Raw genomic sequence first — 19,536 nt, forward strand, 5'->3', positions numbered from 1 at the left:
GAACAGTGGACGTTACATTTCAGATGTCTTATGACCCGTGGCTCTACCCTTCATTCGATCCCTGCGAAACCCTACATTTCAGCAGGATAATGCACGACCGCATGTTGCAGGTCCTGTATGGGACTTTCTGGATACAGAAAATGTTCGACTGCTGCCCTGGCCAGCACATTCACCAGATCTCTCTCCATGTGAAAACGTCTGGTCAATGGTGGCCGAGCAACTGGCTCGTCACAATACACCCGTCACTACTCTTTATGAACTGTGGTATCGTGTTGAAGCTGCACGGGCAGCTGTGCCTGTACACGCCACCCAAGCTCAGTTTGACTCAACGCCCAAGCCCATCAAGGCCATTATTACGGCCAGAGTTGGTTCTTCTGGGTACTGATTGCTCAGGATCTATGCGCCCAAATTGCGTGAAAATGTAATCACATGTCAGTTCTAGTATAATATATTTGTCCAATGAGTACCTGTTTATCATCTTTATTTCTTCCTGGTGTAGCAATTGTAATAGCTAGTAGTCTATTTGTGATGCCACATCGTTAAGGGACGCTAATAAAACGAAATAAAAATTTAAAATTTCTCAAAGAAAATGATGCACTTGAGGCTGAAAATGAAAGCATAAATTTCTGTGATTTTCGAGGGTTGTCAAGAATATAAGTTTAGATCGGTCGCGAAATAGAAAGCACTGGGAAAATTCGGTAAAACTTTGCACAGATGTGTTGGGCAGTGACTCTTGTATTCTCCATTTTTATAGCAGGAACTATCAACCCCATGGACCAACAGTTTGGGCGCCATGTTGTAGCAGTGTTCCAGTGTGCTGAGGTTTCAGAAGTTAAGGGTGGTCTGCAGACTTTCGACGAACAAACCTGCATAACTTTGCCACTTGTTATAGTGCTGTAATATTAACTCATTATGTGACTTTATTGTGGCAGTAACTGTGTATTTGTTTCAACACCTTTATTGCACTCCCTCAACAATTCTTATTCACGAACTATTACAATCTCCTTACCTAGCCGTAATTTGTTTTAGTAGCTTCATAGTAACCAGCGTGATAAAGCGAGAGGCTAAGGTCAGTTACGCCTTCAGTTACGATGGGAAGATGATGCATGAATTGCGGTCGCGGTAGGACGCTGCAGGACATTGGTTATACTTATTGTAAGAACAGAAAGCACCGGGAGGGTATCTATTACATCTTTTCATTATCCCTGAAGTCCTTTGGTAGGTCGTAGATGTCTTTAGTCTTGCCCATACGCACTAAGATCTTTCAAGCGGTAGAGTCACACTATCATTGCCCCCTTTTCCTACGTGTGCTTGTTGAACACGCGACCTGTAGGTAATGCTGTCCTTTTTACTGCTTCCAATAACGATGTGCAGTGTGCAAAGCCGTGAGGTCAGCTGAGTTAGAAAGAATCACGTACAACACTAATGTATACAGCCCGATTTCTTTACTCAATGGTTTCAACAGCATCAAGCGATCAAATTTTAAATGACATGATTTTGAACGATCACAAAATTTTAATACTGCTGTCACATTGAAAAGTATGTGCTAAGGTCTGATCAGGGTAGATCCAGAAAATACAGTCGATAGTTGCCAACCGCAAGGAGTAGGAGGATCTTTGATGCTTGAGAGAGCCGGGCGCGTGCATTAAAAAACTCGGTAGTCGGAGCTCGGTGCCCAGAGGAAGCAGACGTGTGGTGACAGCATTAAGGTAGGATTCGCGTTACGCATTTTTCAGGTTGTACACTGAGCAAACTTTAGCACGTTAATGGGAAAACCTATAAAATGATTTCAAAATGGTTTTTCTTGTATAATGTTCAGAGTGAGGATTTGTATATTCAAATTTTGACGCAGTAAGCGTTTTGTAAATTTTTTTGTAAGAGTGATTCGTGATTCTTAACAATATATATATATATATATATATATATATATATATATACTCCTGGAAATTGAAATAAGAACACCGTGAATTCATTGTCCAGGAAGGGGAAACTTTATTGACACATTCCTGGGGTCAGATACATCACATGATCACACAGACAGAACCACAGGCACATAGACACAGGCAACAGAGCATGCACAATGTCGGCACTAGTACAGTGTATATCCACCTTTCGCAGCAATGCAGGCTGCTATTCTCCCATGGAGACGATCGTAGAGATGCTGGATGTAGTCCTGTGGAACGGCTTGCCATGCCATTTCCACCTGGCGCAACAGTTGGACCAGCGTTCGTGCTGGACGTGCAGACCGCGTGAGACGACGCTTCATCCAGTCCCAAACATGCTCAATGGGGGACAGATCCGGAGATCTTGCTGGCCAGTGTAGTTGACTTACACCTTCTAGAGCACGTTGGGTGGCACGGGATACATGCGGACGTGCATTGTCCTGTTGGAACAGCAAGTTACCTTGCCGGTCTAGGAATGGTAGAACGATGGGTTCGATGAGGGTTTGGATGTACCGTGCACTATTCAGTGTCCCCTCGTCGATCACCAGTGGTGTACGGCCAGTGTAGGAGATCGCTCCCCACACCATGATGCCGGGTGTTGGCCCTGTGTGCCTCGGTCGTATGCAGTCCTGATTGTGGCGCTCACCTGCACGGCGCCAAACACGCATACGACCATCATTGGCACCAAGGCAGAAGCGACTCTCATCGCTGAAGACGACACGTCTCCATTCGTCCCTCCATTCACGCCTGTCGCGACACCACTGGAGGCGGGCTGCACGATGTTGGGGCGTGAGCGGAAGACGGCCTAACGGTGTGCGGGACCGTAGCCCAGCTTCATGGAGACGGTTGCGAATGGTCCTCGCCGATACCCCAGGAGCAACAGTGTCCCTAATTTGCTGGGAAGTGGCGGTGCGGTCCCCTACGGCACTGCGTAGGATCCTACGGTCTTGGCGTGCATCCGTGCGTCGCTGCGGTCCGGTCCCAGGTCGACGGGCACGTGCACCTTCCGCCGACCACTGGCGACAACATCGATGTACTGTGGAGACCTCACGCCCCACGTGTTGAGCAATTCGGCGGTACGTCCACCCGGCCTCCCGCATGCCCACTATACGCCCTCGCTCAAAGTCCGTCAACTGCACATACGGTTCACGTCCACGCTGTCGCGGCATGCTACCAGAGTTAAAGACTGCGATGGAGCTCCGTATGCCACGGCAAACTGGCTGACACTGACGGCGGCGGTGCACAAATGCTGCGCAGCTAGCGCCATTCGACGGCCAACACCGCGGTTCCTGGTGTGTCCGCTGTGCCGTGCGTGTGATCATTGCTTGTACAGCCCTCTCGCAGTGTCCGGAGCAAGTATGGTGGGTCTGACACACCGGTGTCAATGTGTTCTTTTTTCCATTTCCAGGAGTATATATATATATATATATATATATATATATATATATATATATATATATAGTGTTTAAATGTAACAGCCTGAATCATAATCCACATCCTTTGCTTGTACTGAATATGAAAATGAGTAGTAAAGTAAAGCTACCCACCAAATGAAACAACGTAAAGAAAATAAGGCATCTATGCAATAAATATGTGAAGTTCATGGTTTGAAATCGATTCTGGTATAACTAAAGTTATCAGAGCAAAGTTATTCAAAATAACTAATTTTATGTCATTGCACAACTAGCATTATTCAAGTCAAGATATAATTTCATTAAGTAAACATCAGGGCCAAAAGTTAATTTTTCAGCACCATCTTAATGCCATTGCACAAACGGCATTATTCTCTTAAACTTGATTGCTGAGTCAAATACATGTTTCATTACAGGTAAAGTGGAGGAGTGCAAGAAACAAGTTCGCAGACGCAGTCAGATGCAGGTTGAATAATTATTTTGGAATAATTTCATCTTTGATAATTTCACTACTTAAAAGGGAAACAATTTTGGTTAGATACGTTCACTTTTAAAGATAATTTTGGACATGATACTTTTAACATGTAAGGAATATAAAGAGAAAAAAAACTATCGTAAAGTAATTTTTATTTATTTATTTATAGACACAATCACAAGTTTATGACAGTCATAACTGGTTTCGGTCATACAATGACAATCTTCAGATTCTGAAGGCGGCAAAATTGAACCTCGTAAAGGACACATCATTGGCAAATAAACGCAACAAAGTTAAAGTAACTGTTTCACTATTCAACAAACTACATTTTGTTTGCCCTCGTGAAAAGGTACTTGTGATGGAAAACGTATCACTGAAACTAGGTTTGCAAATAAGAAAATGAAGTGTTTAGATCAGGGATGTCCAACCAGCGGCGCACAGACTGCATGTTGCCCAAAGGAAGTGTCAGTACAGCCCAAGGAGGGAGCATCTGTTAGACGATTGGTACGAAGGTAAAATAAATCTCTGCAGTTATTGTTAGTGTCAATAATATTATGTGCGGCCCATACTCGACCTCTTCCAAAGAAATGGCCCAGGTAATCTAAAACGTAGGACACGCCTGGTTTATGTCAAAGCCTGTTCACAAACCCGATTTATTTTTCTTCGGACACTGTCCTAACAGGAGGAGAGCTAAAGAGTATAGTGACCCTCTAATTGTGTGCTGGTTAACGGACGCAGCAGTAATAAAAAGTCAACATATCTTGCTAGCATTTGTGTACCTAAATAAGTCTTTGACTACATAAGCATTTTCAGACATTGATTGAAATGACTGCTTTTCAATTTATTTCAGTTTGCTGTTAGGATCTCATGCCCACCTTCCTTCTGTTTATCAAAATATTCTTGTTACACCATGTAATACTTCGAAGAAAATGTATTCAAACGAAAAACGCACATACACGAGATTCACATCAAAAATTTCATTATTAGTTACAAAAAAATCAGGTATGTATTATATATATGGATAGTGTACCGGAAGCTGATTATTTACTGTTCTACAGTTCCATCTAAGGCGCAACACGTCGTCAAGCGATGTAAATGTTACATTGGTGAAACGTTTCAAAATATGCGTCAAAAATAATATCAAGGGAATTCATTGAAGATAAAGGATGACTGAGACTTCCCGTAAACTTAAGAGAGGCAATCATTTTCCCGTACTGAGATGAATGTACAATAAGCCAAGGTTGGAGCTTTCGGATAGTTTTTATTGGCTGAAATTTTAGAAGGATGAGGCACTCTTTTCCAAGAGTAAATCGCCTGTAACAAACTACATATAAAAATTTCAGAATGTTCAGAGATAAAAAGAAACACTTTCTTTGTATGATACAGAAGTCACAGATGTGGGGAGTTCAAGATGTTGAAAATATCGTTCGCTTACATTAATGCATAACTGCCATCTGCGTGCTAATCACTTACACACTCCAAGCAACCAGGTGTTTGACGAATAATGGCTGTAGATTCAGCAAAATGGGGAGCCAGCTCTTTTGGAGAGTCTGTGTCTCAAACATCAAACGCTTCATATCCCGCCACAAAAATGAGCTCTAGTACAGTACTTATCACACGGCAGTCTGAGCACTGTCTATCAACAGCGTCCAAAGCTTCATAGACCCCAAAGGAGCAAACGATACACCAGTGACAGTTTTGTCATATATAAAATTCTTTCTTCTTATTTCCTCTAAACACTCTGAAATTTAGTATTTTTTTTTTTACACCCCATCTTAAATTATTATCTTCACGAAGTGAAGCCGAAATGGATTCGTTAAAGCTTGAAGAAATATTATGGTAATTCAAGCCCGCTTATTACGCAAACAAGTAATATATGCTAAGAAATGATTATTTTGCAAGGCTGGTTGGCAAGTCAGCACATCAATTTATATTTGATACATTCGTGACTGTCCTTAGTCATCTTGAGTGGGACTGCAGGATTGCTTTTTTAATACAGTTTTTCCAAAATTATTACTTCGTAAATTTGAATGCATTAAGTATCAATGAGGTTTCATTTGAAAGGATGAAAACTGGTTTACCTAGTCTTATAACCCTTATTATTAATATTAAAATTAGCAGATATACATAATGTTGTACCGAATGATGCTTTTATTCCGAAGAAAAATTTTTACGCACAGTTCTTACACATAATTTGCCTGAGTGTGGTGTATTTTGAAAGATTTGGGCACAAAGGAAGAAGCGATGTCACGATCCGGACACCATCAGGATCTTTCTCTTCGGCACGTTCTTCTCTTCTGATAACGGAACGCGCTTTGCAGACACTCGTTGGGAGCGAATTTTTACCATACTTTTTATTACCATTGTCTTTTTTTTACCGAATCGTCATTTAGGCGATGAAATATTGCGGACGTTTCACTACATTATTTTATTTATTATTTACTTGAACATTCGGTCCCAAAGATATCTGAATCAGTATCAGAATCATCAGCTGCCACTTCTGTCATTTTTTCTTTCAGGGCCTTGAAAGCATTGCTGTCATCTAAATTCCCAATGCCAAAACTATGCAGAGGGCGGGCAGTGGACCAACATAGATACAACTACCAAACGATAACTGGAAGGGACTCAACGCGCAACAGAACCACACAATTCCCTTTTATAGAGTACAGTCAGGACTTCAAAAACCACGTTGTAGTATAATGCAGAGATCTTGCTTGTGCTGTTAAAATGACTATTAACAGAGGACATGAGGCTCAACGTTAGCTACGTATTTTTATGCACAGCACGACAAAGTTCCGGGCGCCGTCCGACTGACTCAACCTCCCCTGCTTGAATCCTACTGGGGTTCCTTCCACATTGTGCTACACGTAATAATATACACATGCAGGGTGACTCAACCGCATTCGTTTGATGCAACCCGCACTAAGTTAGCCATCAGGTACAATATCCAGACAGCCGACAGCCACGTAGTCGACGTAAGTTCCCTCGCAAAGATTCGGGCGACTATTATCAGACGGAATCATACTTTTAAAAAAATACAAATGAGGATCACTTATGAGCTACACGGTACAACTCGACCAAGATGTACCTTATTTCTACCGTATTCATCCAAGTGTTTATAATCTCTTCTTCGTGTAATTAGCTGTGTAGTCATACAGGTTTTTTGCCGGCCGCGGTGGTCTAGCGGTTCTGGCGCTGCAGTTCGGAACCACGGGACTGCTACGGTCGCAGGTTCGAATCCTGCCTCGGGCATGGGTGTGTGTGATGTCCTTAGGTTAGTTAGGTTTAAGTAGTTCTACGTTCTAGGGGACTTATGACCTAAGATGTTGAGTCTCATTGCTCAGAGCCATTTGAACCATTTTCATACAGGTTTTTGATATCTCTGTAAGTTAATTCCTCTTATAATTCGTAATCTTTCGTAAATAGTTCAGAGGTTTCATACAGGGAAGTTTTTACTTCCATATTTCCGATTTTGATATCTCCTGTTAATTTCATTGTTTCCACTGGTGAAACGCATTTTATAAGGCAGCGTTCCTGAACTATTTACGATAGATTACATAGTATAAACCGAATAAACTTATAGAAGCATACAAAACCTTTATGAACACACCACTAATTACACAAAGGAAGACTGAAGACACTTGGTTAAGCATGGCAAAATAAGGTATATCTTGGTCCAAAAATACCGTGTAAAACGTGGCCAATTTCTACTTACATTTTTTACGGTATGATTTCGTTTGTAGACAATCGCCAAAAACTGAGTCACCCCATACAGAAAATCCTATAGGACTTCATATTCTGTAGCATTATCTAATAATCACAATGATTCTTACTTACAAACACTGCATTTTACATAACAGTAAACTGATGATGGCGCAAATTTGCCGGAATATTTTTGAACACTAAAGAAAGTAGTTTCTCGTATGATAGCCGGACTTGAGTTGTGATGATTTAATATGCAAATGCGGCTGCTCTAAAATAGTTAAAACCAAGCGGTGATGACATGGTTAAAATTTTTAATTTTTTTAAATTTTGGGTAACAATGGCTGTTGGTAGCAGGTTCTCATGATTACGTGATACAGCACAGAAACCTTTACTGTACTGAGTATGTTCCTATTTGCTCCTCCCCTTCCTTCAACCCCCACCCGAACCCCCGTAACCCTTCCCGCTCTCCTCCGTCAATAATCCCAGTACCCGAAACCCTCCGAGCTATCCGAGCGCCCCATAGGCGGCCAACCTCACCCCCCTCCCTTTTGCTTTCTTTTTTCCCTCCGCCTGCCATACAACTAATTTACTCGCTCCGATGCGGTTTGAAATACGTCTGACACTGATTGGATGCGCGCACGTGTGGCCAGTAAATGATAACGATGTTTCAATCAGCATTCTTGCAGCTACAATTCATCTGTCCGAACGAACGCAGACCGAAGCGCGCATGCGTAGCTGCTCATCTGTTCGGCTGCTTTATGGTGTAATCCATCTTCCGTCCAATGCTGTCTCTCTCTCTCTCTCTCTCTCTCTCTCTCTCTATCACAGGATAGCAATTTTTCAATCACGACCAGAAGCATTCATCTTCTGTCGCAGGAATACGAAAATTAATACCTTCCTTTGCTGTAGATTTCCACACTCATTAGGATTGGTATAATGAAGTATAGTTCGTTGGGAATAGTTTGTGTATGGTGCCCCAGATAACCGTATACAGTATTACAACTAGCTGTAGTGAGCTACTAGTTTCCGAAACTATCCAGTGATGTTGTCAGAACAAAGAACAAATGTTAATTTTAATCCTCAATATTTTATGCGCCCATGAAATTATACATTTTCAATTTAGATTGCTATTAGCTGCAAAGTGAAATTTATTGGCGTTTAATGGAGAGCCCATACCTGTTTCACATTTAATTGCTCCATTTATATATAATCGACATTAGAGGAAAATTGGAAATGAAGCACGTCATTTTTGAAGTGAAAACAAACGCGAGGCTATTCCGCACTGCCAAACAGCTCTCCGGCCTACAAAACTGTTGAGTTTGTGTCATAGTTTTGTAACCTGGAGATTACACAGCAGCGCGTCTACTCTCTCATACGATGTGCTGTTGCGAATTACCACTTGTTTGAATCCGACAGTTCCTTTCATTTAGCCAAGGTCGCTAAGATACCGGGAGCAACCGCGATGCCATCTACGTAATTAGTTTGGTTTAGTTTATTGAGATCTGGTTGAATTATTCTCTCCTGGAAATCTAGTCTCTGCTGACATACCTATTAGTGCTCTGGCTGTGACTGTTACTAACACAAATTGAACTTTGAGTAAGTTTTCTTTATCTGCAGCTAACGAAGTCGTATCTATCAACTTGATGTCAGAGGCTTTCCGCTGGCAGAGAAATTAGTTTTCAGAACACACACACAATGTATGTATACACAGGGTGTTCGGAAATTCCCGATACAAACTTCTACGACTTGTAGAAGGAGAGGCAGGTTCGGAAACGGACTGTTTTCGTTCTACGGTATTTCCGTTCAGGGGCATAACGCGTCCACGTCTGCTGAGAGAAAGAGAAAACTCTCGTAGTTGCTGGTACGCAATAGGGCAGACGGAATGACGTGTACTATATATTGAGGGGTCATATGCAACCCTTAATTTACGAGACTTCTGTAGTGATAGAGAAAGATACGCTGGCACGAGTTCTGGCCGCTGCACTAGAAACTGAAGACGCACCAAGTGGGATGCAGAGTGCGTACCAGAATATGATTCGTAGGTACAATGTCTGTAACAACACTGTGGTCGCCACATCGAGCCGCTGTTGTAATGCAACAGTACTGTTCTGTACTCACAGTATCTGGGTTCCTTTTGCTTTGGAATAGCGTAAACACGTAATTAAGTGTTAACATAAAAAAAATGTGCTTAAGTGATAAATGGGTGTTTCTTTACGTTTCCTTTCGAATTGATACCTAATAATCGTAAAGCTTCAGGCGTAATTCAATTACTCAAGCAGAAATGGATGAGTTAAAAATCCGAATTGAAACCGCTGTAGAAGGGTGAATGTGCGTTGCCGGAATGCCTTCTAAAAGACCTAGAGCTTAGTAACGGGATTTTCCGAACACCTTGTGTATATATAGCAGGTTACAAGAGATCGAAATAAGACTGCAGATGTCACGATTCGCACTCAGATCTATTGCTTTCTCGTATCTCAATAACGTAAGTCAGGCCGCGGCTGATAAATTTTACGCATTGTCTGATGAAGTAACCGAATAACGGATCACGTAAATTCCCGATAGGTGAGTGCTAACTAAAAACAAATTATTGACCCAGTGGTCAATACTCCAATATCCTATGCAAACGTAGGCTTCCGAGGCCGTTGTCACAGTCAATAAAATGCTTCTGGGTTTGAGGCCGCATTATCATCTATAAAGTTCCGACGTTGCGGCGACTGTTGCAAGGCGCCTTCCTCAGGGTGTACTGCTATTGTACACCATGAGGAAGGCGCCTTGCAACAGTCGCTGAAACGTCGGAATTTTATAGATAACAATGTGGCCTCAAACCCAGGAGAATCGTATTGACTCTAATATCCTATATTTGGTTGAAACGAATAATTATTTTCCAGTCTCAGAATCAACGGTAGTATAAAATAAATAACAAGTGTAATGATTACTTGTATAGCAACAATGTACATGAATTTGAGATACATAAGTAGAACAATACTTTTTTTAAACAGAAACACTTTCCATAATTTTAAAAATGATAGTACATGTGGCACATCATAGCCGTTGAAGACAAGGGTGTCATGAATTTCTGGGAATTTCTACTGTTTTCTCCTGCTCTGCAAATTTTCCCTTGGTTTTGCCGTATTTATGATGCTAATTAGAAGCAAGATGGTGCTTTTATTTTCCTTAATACACAGGAAGATTTTGTTCGTTCTAAAATGATCAATTCTTCACACTTTTATTCTCCGTAAAAGTAGAAGAAAGACAGTTCGAAGCTGCAGTCGTATAGCTGGTCGTTACTCGTAAGTTGACGAATTGTAGGATACAATGTAACGGAAATCATACACATGAAATAGCTTCGAAAATCAGATCTGTAATTAGTACCGAACCAATGTTTTATTTCTTTTAGCGACTTAGGTGGATTCGCAACAAAGGCACAGATGACGCTCAGTGGAAAAGATCTTGTTTCCGTAGAATTTTACTTTAGATTTACAATCAGAAGACATTCGCAGTTTGAAATTTCTCGGTCTAATTCGTTGGCTCCAGTTTCGGAATCGATCTTTATGAATGAGCGTCATGACACTGCTCACCCAACAACGGAGTCCAACACAAGAAAAAAACGTGCCCGCTATTCTTTGATACCGCTGTTACCGACTGAAACGAAATAAGAGTCAATTTACCCTGATTTATAAGTGTTCTCTTACCAACTACTATAAACGTTACTGGCACCTTCTTTTGTGACATTTAGTTTTTCTTTGCAAAAAAGTGCAGTGCGTTTCTTCGTGGAATACAAAAAAAAGTTGTCTCCCATCTAAATAGGGTGAAATGACCTTGTGCTTTCATGGAAAGATTTAGGTTCTCCTTTCCTCCCATGTGCTGTGCGAGACTGGAACGAATAGATAATTAATCTGAGAGTTTTGTTTTGTTTTCTCTGCCAAGTAAGTTTGAATTTGAAAGTAATCATTTAGGTGTAGATATAGACACAGTTTGGCACTTCTTGTGACAGCCAGGTGCGACTCCTGCGACGCATCTTTCCCAAAAATGTGTACTGGAGAACAGTGTGGTAGGAGTGAGGTACAGAACGTTATAATCGCATGAGTGGGGAACCGAATGAGCGAGCAGAGTTTAGCCGGTGGTATTCTCGGAGGCAGCGCCGCGCGCCGGTCGTACGTCGTGAGGAGGTAACTAGTTCACAGGCGGCCGTACCCGCAAATTACACGGCGCGCAAAGTGTCTGCCCTTCTCTGCGCGTTATCACAGCGGCGAGCAGTCGGCGCAGGACGGGTTTATTCGCCGTGCAGCGCCGTTAAAATAATTCAGCGCCCGGCGCCGCGGAGAGCTACGCCCGGCATATTTCAAAAGCGTTTACATGCAATAATTCGTGTCGCCAGCATGCGGCAGCTGCCGCGCGGTTGTAATATCCTCTCGTGCCACGCCCGAAGTTAGTCGCTTCCTCCGGGGACTTTGATAGTTTCGCAGAGGCACAGGCGGTAGCGGGGTAGGGCAAAACTACTACCCACTTGTGAGAGAGGCCGTAACAGGTCATGTTCATTGCATGTACAAGCTTAGGAGGCGCAGTCAGGTGCAATTATGGATTTTTATCGATGTATAAGTCAACCTTTTTACCCAAAACGGGGAATGTTCTTACTCGAAGCTTGAACGTCCCAACACCTCTCCCCTAAACCGGAAACTCCACTTGTTTTCTATTCCGTTGGTTTCTCTGCAAGTGAAATACAGTTATGCTCCTTTCCCAACATTTCCCAACTAATAACACATTGGCTACCGGCACAGGAGACAACCTCATAAAAATTCTCCTGTGTGCTACCAGTTGTCCTACGAAATACTTAAATACTAAAACAAAGTCTTTACTATGAGGAAGCCCGCTGCAACATGGTTGAAGCATCAGTTTATTTTAGTATTTTAAGTATTTCATATGATATTGCGGCAGTACACACATAAAGATTTTAATGACGTACGCCAACTAGTTCTCATTCTATTTCACGCTGACTGTCTGGCTATTTATTTAAATATTGGCTATTTACTGTTTTATCTCTTTTGCCCTTGTAAGGCATCATCATATTAACCTCGGGGTGTAACATAACGTTGTGGGGCATAGGTACATTAAAAACGTGGTGATTGGGATAGTAAAAAGCATAGTTACAGGCAGTGTAGCCGTCTCAACGACTAAAAATAACTGTGAAATTACGTAATAAGTAATATAATGAGCCAACAACTGTCCCTGAACTCCAGTATATGGCATCAAGACAAAAATTGAAAGGAAACGTCGTCCTATTGTCACTAGACAAATAAAAGCACAAGGGACCTGAAACTGGGGACAAAATACCAAACCGTAACTACAATATCTACTGGAAAGACACAAACCAAGAATAATGTTTAGAAGAGCTTACATAGAAAGGAGCCAAAGGCGCACTGGCGTACGCAGCATGGAGCGTTGCATACAGCGAACGAAATGTACACATAATGGGCTGGAGAACACAAGATATCAGACATCGCAGTCGGCCATACAAACATAGAGAAGCAAAGACAAGATTATACAACCGTAGTAACAGGTATTAAGCGTACTTAACAGAAGCTGTCGCATAGCTAAATTACATACGCAGAAAACAATAAATTAGGTAACCCGTAAAAATTATAAAATTTAATTAGTGCAGGTGCGGTGTAAAGAAACTGCAAAGACACAAGCTTAGCAGGGATACAACTATGTCTATAAAGTATGAAATTGTTAAAAATTGCCCAACAGAAAAACTTAAAATGAGAGTACAACATAACAAGTCAGTGTATAAAAAACCAGTTAGAAGATAAAGGAATGGATAAGGTAGCCTCACATTCACGATAAAGTACTGTTGATGGGTTAGTGTAATGGGGACCATAATATCATAATGAAACTGTTTTCTGCTAATTAGTAACCTACCTACATTTCTCTGCACCGGAGTGCTTAAGAATTTCCACTTCCTCTTACGGGTGGCATGGAGTACATGTAAATTCTTCAACAATTTGCTGCTGAGACTGTCTTATTTCAAGAGGTTCTCATTCTTGAATGAATCGAATTGGGATAGCGATAACCATCTAATCATTCTACACCTCAGAGATGCCAGGACCACGACGACATAATAATCAATAGCTCCAATCTGACAGTTCCACCGTCTTAAAAGCAGAAAACAGATTACGATGTATAAAAGGGAGATCTTTTTGTGATATAGATAATTTCGTGATATAGCTAATTTCGTGATATAGCTAATTTCGTGATAGTTTTTTGTTAACTCACTGCGACCACACATTCTGGGGCGGCAGCGCTCGACTTCGGCTTTCAGTTCCTCGGGAAATCTTTGTTGACAACACAAAATAGTGTTGACCTAACTGCAAACGCTGAATCGACAAGGAAAAAATTAGTATTTGTGTCGCTATTCGCTTTGAGTTGCTGAAAGTTGTAGCTTTGTGTGGAATATTTCTGAAAATTTGAGATCTACATCTACATCTACATCTATACTCCGCGAGCCACCTTACGGTGTGTGGCGGAGGGTACTTATTGTACCACTATCTGATCCCCCCTTCCCTGTTCCATTCACGAATTGTGCGTGGGAAGAACGACTGCTTGTAAGTCTCCGTATTTGCTCTAATTTCTCGGATCTTTTCGTTGTGATCATTACGCGAGATATATGTGGGCGGTAGTAATATGTTGCCCATCTCTTCCCGGAATGTGCTCTCTCGTAATTTTGATAATAAACCTCTCCGTATTGCGTAACGCCTTTCTTGAAGTGTCCGCCACTGGAGCTTGTTCAGCATCTCCGTAACGCTCTCGCGCTGACTAAATGTCCCCATGACGAATCGCGCTGCTTTTCGCTGGATCATGTCTATCTCTTCTATTAATCCAACCTGGTAAGGGTCCCATACTGATGAGCAATACTCAAGAATCGGACGTACAAGCGTTTTGTAAGCTACTTCTTTCGTCGATGAGTCACATTTTCTTAGAATTCTTCCTATGAATCTCAACCTGGCGCCTGCTTTTCCCACTATTTGTTTTATGTGATCATTCCACTTCAGATCGCTCCGGATAGTAACTCCTAAGTATTTTACGGTCGTTACCGCTTCCAATGATTTACCACCTATGGCATAATCGTACTGGAATGGATTTCTGCCCCTATGTATGCGCATTATATTACATTTATCTACGTTTAGGGAAAGCTGCCAGCTGTCGCACCATGCATTAATCCTCTGCAGGTCTTCCTGGAGTACGTACGAGTCTTCTGATGTTGCTACTTTCTTGTAGACAACCGTGTCATCTGCAAATAGCCTCACGGAGCTACCGATGTTGTCAACTAAGTCATTTATGTATATTGTAAACAATAAAGGTCCTATCACGCTTCCTTGCGGTACTCCCGAAATTACCTCTACATCTGCAGATTTTGAACCGTTAAGAATGACATGTTGAGTTCTTTCTTCTAGGAAATCCTGAATCCAATCACAAACCTGGTCCGATATTCCGTAAGCTCGTATTTTTTTCATTAAACGTAAGTGCGGAACCGTATCAAATGCCTTCCTGAAGTCCAGGAATACGGCATCAATCTGCTCGCCAGTGTCTACGGCACTGTGAATTTCTTGGGCAAATAGGGCGAGCTGAGTTTCACATGGTCTCTGTTTGCGGAATCCATGTTGGTTATGATGAAGGAGATTTGTATTATCTAAGAACGTCATAATACGAGAACACAAAACATGTTCCATTATTCTACAACAGATTGACGTAAGCGAAATAGGCCTATAATTATTCGCATCTGATTTATGACCCTTCTTGAAAATGGGAACGACCTGCGCTTTCTTCCAGTCGCTAGGTACTTTACGTTCTTCCAGCGATCTACGATAAATTGCTGATAGAAAGGGGGCAAGTTCTTTAGCATAATCACTGTAGAATCTTAAGGGTATCTCGTCTGGTCCGGATGATTTTCCGCTACTAAGTGATAGCAGTTGTTTTTCAATTCCGATTTCGTTTATTTCAATATTTTCCATTTTGGCGTCCGTGCGACGGCTGAAGTCAGGGACCGTGTTACGATTTTCCGCAGTGAAACAGTTTCGGAACACTGAATTCAGTATTTCTGCCTTTCTTCGGTCGTCCTCTGTTTCGGTGCCATCGTGGTCAACGAGTGACTGAATAGGGGATTTAGATCCGCTTACCGATTTTACATATGACCAAAACTTTTTAGGGTTCTTGTTTAGATTGTTTGCCAATGTTTTATGTTCGAATTCGTTGAATGCTTCTCTCATTGCTCTCTTTACGCTCTTTTTCGCTTCGTTCAGCTTTTCCTTATCAGCTATGATTCGACTACTCTTAAACCTATGATGAAGCTTTCTTTGTTTCCGTAGTACCTTTCGTACATGATTGTTATACCACGGTGGATCTTTCCCCTCGCTTTGGATCTTAGTCGGTACGAACTTATCTAAGGCGTACTGGACGATGTTTCTGAATTTTTTCCATTTTTGTTCCACATCCTCTTCCTCAGAAATGAACGTTTGATGGTGGTCACTCAGATATTCTGCGATTTGTGCCCTATCACTCTTGTTAAGCAAATATATTTTCCTTCCTTTCTTGGCATTTCTTATTACACTTGTAGTCATTGATGCAACCACTGACTTATGATCACTGATACCCTCTTCTACATTCACGGAGTCGAAAAGTTCCGGTCTATTTGTTGCTATGAGGTCTAAAACGTTAGCTTCACGAGTTGGTTCTCTAACTATCTGCTCGAAGTAATTCTCGGACAAGGCAGTCAGGATAATGTCACAAGAGTCTCTGTCCCTGGCTCCAGTTCTGATTGTGTGACTATCCCATTCTATACCTGGTAGATTGAAGTCTCCCCCTATTACAATAGTATGATCACGAAACTTCTTCACGACGTTCTGCAGGTTCTCTCTGAGGCGCTCAACTACTACGGTTGCTGATGCAGGTGGTCTATAGAAGCATCCGACTATCATATCTGACCCACCTTTGATACTTAGCTTAACCCAGATTATTTCACATTCGCATTCGCTAATAACTTCACTGGATATTATTGAATTCTTTACTGCTATAAATACTCCTCCACCATTGGCGTTTATCCTATCCTTGCGGTATATATTCCATTCTGTGTCTAGGATTTCGTTACTGTTCACTTCCGGTTTTAACCAACTTTCCGTTCCTAATACTATATGCGCACTATTTCCTTCAATAAGAGATACTAATTCAGGAACCTTGCCCTGGATACTCCTGCAGTTTACCAATATTACGTTAACTTTTCCTGTTTTTGGTCTCTGAGGACGGACGTTCTTTATCAACGATGATAATGTCCTCTCTGGTAAGCCGTCAGGTATGAAATAAAAAAACTACATATCATTTTCTCAGTCAAGAATGTTGCTAATTCGTTCTGTATCCACGAAGTTTTGTTATTTAAGTTACAAAAGTTACAAAAAATTTGGAAGGAAATTCTTAGCTTCTCAGAGTTTATAAAAGTGTTTACAAACAGTCACCAGTTTTGAGCCATAGTGAGCAAACTTGACTGGCTATATAATTAACTTCGTGTTCATATAAACTCTTAGAAGTATCGGCACGTCACGAAATAATCTAACTCAAAATACTTCTTTCATGTTTCATATGAGAATATGCGAAAAGAATAGCAAAATAGCGGAAATATCAGAGAAGTGTTGACAAATGTACTTGTGTAGGTTTGTACGACCGACCATGGAATAAAGTAAAGGGAGGTATTTTCTTGTCACAGGTAATTTAGTGACTTTTTTTTAACTCACTTTGACCACACCTGTTCCTGCGACATCACTATTAGCAGATATTGTTGACCTGACTGCACTGTACTAATCGTCTAACAACTATCACGAAATTACCTACGCATGTCACGAAATTACCTGTGGATGTCTGATGTACTAGATCATCATTCCACATTACAAGTGTAAAATAAAAACTCCTACATTTATTTTTGTAGTTGACCCTTTTAATATGACATACATAACTGGCTGAAATGCTTCCACTTTATTCAGGTTAGTGAGTGAAAAATGTTGTAAATGTAATCTGTCGCAAATATACCTCGGTCTATCTTACATCAGTTTCATAGAAACCTCACTGACATTGGATATTTGTCCTGTTATAAATTACAGTCTGATTGATCATTTATGAAATTGTGTGACTGATTTGCAGTGAACTGCTGTTGTTAACTTCACACAGTTTCTTCCCTTACAGCCATCTACAAAGAAATTCTAATTCCTAAAAGTCAATTCCTAAAATTTAACCGACTCGTTGACTGTCTAAGTGTAATATGTCATCTTCCGCTTAACTTCATGGTAAAACGAAGGTGCGGGAGCACATACTATGGAATATCATATTAGATCAGTTAAAAGTGAGAGAACGAAAGAGAGAAGTAAGCCGTAATGGAAGTTGCATGCTACATAATCAGATAAATAATAAATTTACATCAGTGGTAAAAATACTAACAGTACAGATGTTACATAGATCCTGCGGGTAGTCGTCAGTTGCAGTTACTATATTAAATCAAGTAAATTCAGAAGTCAGGTAAAATTTACGGGTTATATCTATTTTAACAAGTATCGTCTGTAAGTGTACCATATTTTAACAGTTATCCATTCGTACTTGCCCTTTGTACCCTCGCTGTTGCTAGGTTGACAAGGAACAATTACATTTATGGAAACATTGTATTTCGATCAGCAGTTTCATGACGTTTGATGGACACACAGATTTTCTTCGAGGCATCACAGTACACAATATATATAACGTAATTAAAATGGAGGTCATATATCAAATCCCATTATTCTCAGTTACCATAACTTCATTGTGAAATACATATTCCCATACAGGCGAAGTTGCTCTGCATATAAGCAAGGCGCATGTGTAAGTTCACGGCAAGAAATCGTATAAATACACGTTGTCGTGGATTGCAACACCGTAGAACAGCATTTTGTATTAGTTAAGAAGCCCATTTCATATGCCTGTCTTCATGGACACATTCAAGGAAAGCGCTAGTAAACGTCGCTTAAAAATTCATCATTTCGTTAAAGAAAAAAGTAATGAATCTGTCCCGTTCATTTAATCAAACTGCAAGTTTCGGCTAAAATTAACATTTTCCTTTCCTTTCCATCCTTGATTCCACCCACCCTTCTGTTCTTCGTCTCCAGGCGGCACGTTGTCTGCGCTCTTTGGTAGTTAGGACAGAAATAATCATTAATTTGCAAAGTGTAACCATTAACCGAGGGCCACAAGCCTTACAGTAATGATCTTCTTTGTAGAAACGTCTTTGTATACGATGAACTTGGAATTACAGCCTTAGACAATATAGCGAGCCACGGAACAGCTTTACTCGTGGAAGGGGGAGGGGATTAACGCAGATTACCTTCGGCTGTAAAGAGGAACAACGGTTATTTGGACGTCCCTTAAGGAGCACTTGCCTCAAGGCGAACAGGCTATATAACCCTTTATTCGATGCTGTAACGTGGGTGTATATATCTTTGATTAGGGTCACTTACGTCAGCAAAGCTGGGCACGCTGTAATCAGATCACTGTCGCAACCTGTGCACGAGGTACTTCATACAGATAATCCTTTTCCGTTGAATAGTGGCAAGATAAAAACTGTCACTTATTCGAGATTTAATTATTCAGTTTCACGATCCACGTTCTCTAAAGACACGATTTTTAAATATGACGGGAAGAGTTGGTGGATACAATCGTAAAATGACTCGAAAAGCAATATAATTTACTCCGAAAATACCAGTCTGGTGTTTTTCGAATACGTGCAGACATCGTCTTGGACGAATGACGGTATCATTAGTGCATACTGAAAGCTCTCCAGCAGCTACTTCGCTGCAATAGATTTTCCTAGTCTTCAGTGTTGAATTTTAGTATTAAATAAGTGACACGCTTCCTTTCTGCTCTCATGCCTGATAGATGCGAAGCCTGCAAACTTACAGTGAGATGTTTACTATGTAATAAAAGTTGACAACTCTTG

This window comes from Schistocerca cancellata, chromosome 6 (genome assembly GCF_023864275.1).
Source record: "Schistocerca cancellata isolate TAMUIC-IGC-003103 chromosome 6, iqSchCanc2.1, whole genome shotgun sequence".
NCBI lineage: Eukaryota > Metazoa > Arthropoda > Insecta > Orthoptera > Acrididae > Schistocerca > Schistocerca cancellata.